The 2993-nt window shown below is 34.7% G+C and overlaps 1 non-coding gene across 1 annotated transcript; it reads left to right on the forward strand.

The window, feature by feature from the left end:
* The first annotated feature begins 1213 nt into the window (after nucleotides 1-1213).
* Nucleotides 1214-1318, forward strand: LOC121207502 (small nucleolar RNA R71). The gene has a single exon (XR_005902592.1). It is a non-coding gene; the product is annotated as a small nucleolar RNA R71 (small nucleolar RNA).
* Nucleotides 1319-2993: the final 1675 nt, after the last annotated feature.

The following is a 2993-nucleotide window of genomic DNA, read 5'->3' on the forward strand; positions in this document are numbered from 1 at the left end:
TATGAATAAATTACGGTTTATCAAATACCCCCACACTTAAGCGTTTCTTTGTCCTCAAGAAAAATCATCAACTCACAATCAAAATAAATTCTTCTCAATTTATAATCCCTATCAATAATATCTCAACATAATCCATAAGTAATCATACATTGAAAATTCAACTAAAAGTACATCAAAGTTTCAAACATTCCAAGTTGAGTATTTTATCATGAAAACATAATTGTTCCCCCTCATCTAAGTAATCACCTTTGATCAAAATATCACAGAGTTTAACACCATCACTAAAGATTCACTCAAATCACTCGAGGTGTTTAAGGACATCAAATAAAGCACTCATTAGTCAATATGAAAAGTTATTACCATAGGCTTGCATGAAAATCAAATCTCCACCACTATATATTGAGATGATACATCAATCAAAAAGGTCTTTAGAGGGTTGTAACGTGGCTTTGGTTAAGGGGTGCGGTCACAAGCTGAAGGAAAATGTTAGAATCGAGATTGAATTGAAGAAATCACCTAACTAGAAAAATAACTAATTATCAATTCAATACAAGTGAGCTTCTTCTCAGAATATGGAATTAACACTCAAGCTAAAAAAAACAACGAATTACTACTAATATGTGTGTAAGGATTTTTTTTCAGAATAAGTCAAATAACATAGAATTTTGTTGGGAAAAACTAAGCGGCTGAGTCGGTCTAGGTTGAGCGTAGTTGTTACTGGTTCCATCCCCTTGGTTACTCCAGGAAAAATTCAGGTGGTTTCGCCATGATGGGTTATAGAAGTTGGATTGCAGTCCTTGCCTTCCTCGATTTTGGTTCTGGTTACCCATGTAATATACGGATTCGGGGTTCGATGGGCATTCTTTGAACAAATGTCCTTCCCCACAATAAACACAGGCTATACTCTCAAATTGGTGAGGTGGTTGGGCTGCAAAACTAATAGACCCATTAGTGGTAAGATTCTTAAGCATTGAAGAGATTGAAGATACCTGAGATGCAAGTGAAGTGAGAACATCCACTTCATGTATTCTAGCGACTCGTTTTCCTGACTCAGCTTGATTGGTTGGCCATTGATAATTGTTACTAGTGATCCTCTTGATGATTTTGTAAGCCTCATTATAAGACCTAGAAAGGAGAGCATTGTTAGTAGAAGCGTCCACTACCATCCTTGTGTGAGCGTTGAGACCATTATAAAATGTCTCAAGTTGGATGCAATATGGTGAGGGCATTTCCGTAATAGTTTTTTGTATCGTTCTCATGCCTCATACAAGGACTCATCATCCATTTGTTGGAAGGCAGTGATCTCGTTCCTCAACATAGCGTTCTTGCTTGGCGGGAAATATTTCATGAGGAATCTTTCGGCTAACTCTTGCCATGTAGAAATTGAGTTTGGTGGCAATGAATTCAACTAGGCTCGAGCTCTGTCCCTTAATAAGTACAGCAACAGCTTCAATCGTAATGCATCTTTAGGAACTCCAGCTAATTTGAAAGAGTCGCTCACCTCCATAAATTTAGGTGAAGATGAGGATCTTCAATAGGCATTCCACTGAATTGGCCCACCGTCTGAAGCATCTGGAACATGACTGGCTTCAGCTCGAATTGTTGTGCCTCGATTTCGAGTCTCCTAATACCCGGATTAAGATCGTTAAATACTAGCACAGCATATTGTCTTAAGGCTCTATCCCTATCGTCAGCAATAAGGATAGGATTTTGAGCAAGGTTTGCTCTGTTTCCTTGATTCATATTCTTGAAATTCATTCCTTCAGTCCTTCTCTGGTTTGCTTGTCTTCTTAACTGTCGAAAGGTTCGTTCTATCTCAGGGTCTACAGGAAGTAAGTCAATAATCTGGTCAATACTCATAAACACCTAAAATAATCACAAGAAAAAAAAATTCAGTAAAAATTTAAACATGAAAATAAACCAAAATGTTAAACTAACAAATTCACAAGTAATGGCTTTTTTAAAACAGTCCCCGACAACGGCGCCAAAAACGTGGAACGATGAAAATGTGCAAGTGTACACAATCGCAACAAGTAATAAAGTGACAAGTAAATGTCGAGTTATCGTACCCACAGCGACTGTGAAAAGAATTATTTATGAAATTAATTGGAAAACACTTTGGTGAGATTAAAATTATTTGGTTTTAAAAGATAGTCAAAAACTATTTGAAAAAACTAAGTAAATAATTAAAAATAAAACAAAGGAGTTCTAATACACGATTTCAAATAAGATTTAATCAAGGAACATACTTGTGTTGGAGTAATTATATTTCTTTAACTTAGAATTATTAAACTCATGTTTATATGGTTATGAATAAATTAACAACAACACAGTAATTTGCTAACTTATGAACAAACTTACAAACACAAATCCATTCATCTCTTGACATATCCCTATGTCAATTCAACCAACTAAACAGATTCTAGTAAGCAAACATGTTATTGCAGATACATACTCATTAAACTGAACTAATCTCTTGCATATCCCTATGTTAATTCAAACGATTAATTAAATCTAATAAGCATAAAAAAGACTATGTGAAGTAACATGGCATCCCTACCTTGAAACAGTTTAATCACAATAATCTTGCAAGTTATGCAAGGCAATAATATCGCCAGATACATTGCTAATTTAACCTTCAGCTACCTTAGAAGAATAAACATGCACTGATTAAGAACTGTGTCAATTAATTAAAACTACAATCCGTTCAAATAATTAATTCATTAGCTACCTCATAGTCGTAACGCAAGAATAACTTAGGCATGATTTTACTTAACTAAGCAATTTACCGAGGCCTATAACAACATAAACATCATTTTAACAATTCACGCAGGCAACACAAACTTAATTTAAGCTAAATTGATTAAAATAACCATTTTGATAGCATAAATATTCATAAGCATGTTCATCAAAACAACAACAAAACTTAAATAGATAGGGAAGAAGAAGCAAATCTAGTGTTTCTCCTTGGCTTAACTAGTTGCTCCGTTCTT

This window comes from Gossypium hirsutum, chromosome A09, assembly GCF_007990345.1.
Source record: "Gossypium hirsutum isolate 1008001.06 chromosome A09, Gossypium_hirsutum_v2.1, whole genome shotgun sequence".
NCBI classification, from domain to species: domain Eukaryota; kingdom Viridiplantae; phylum Streptophyta; class Magnoliopsida; order Malvales; family Malvaceae; genus Gossypium; species Gossypium hirsutum.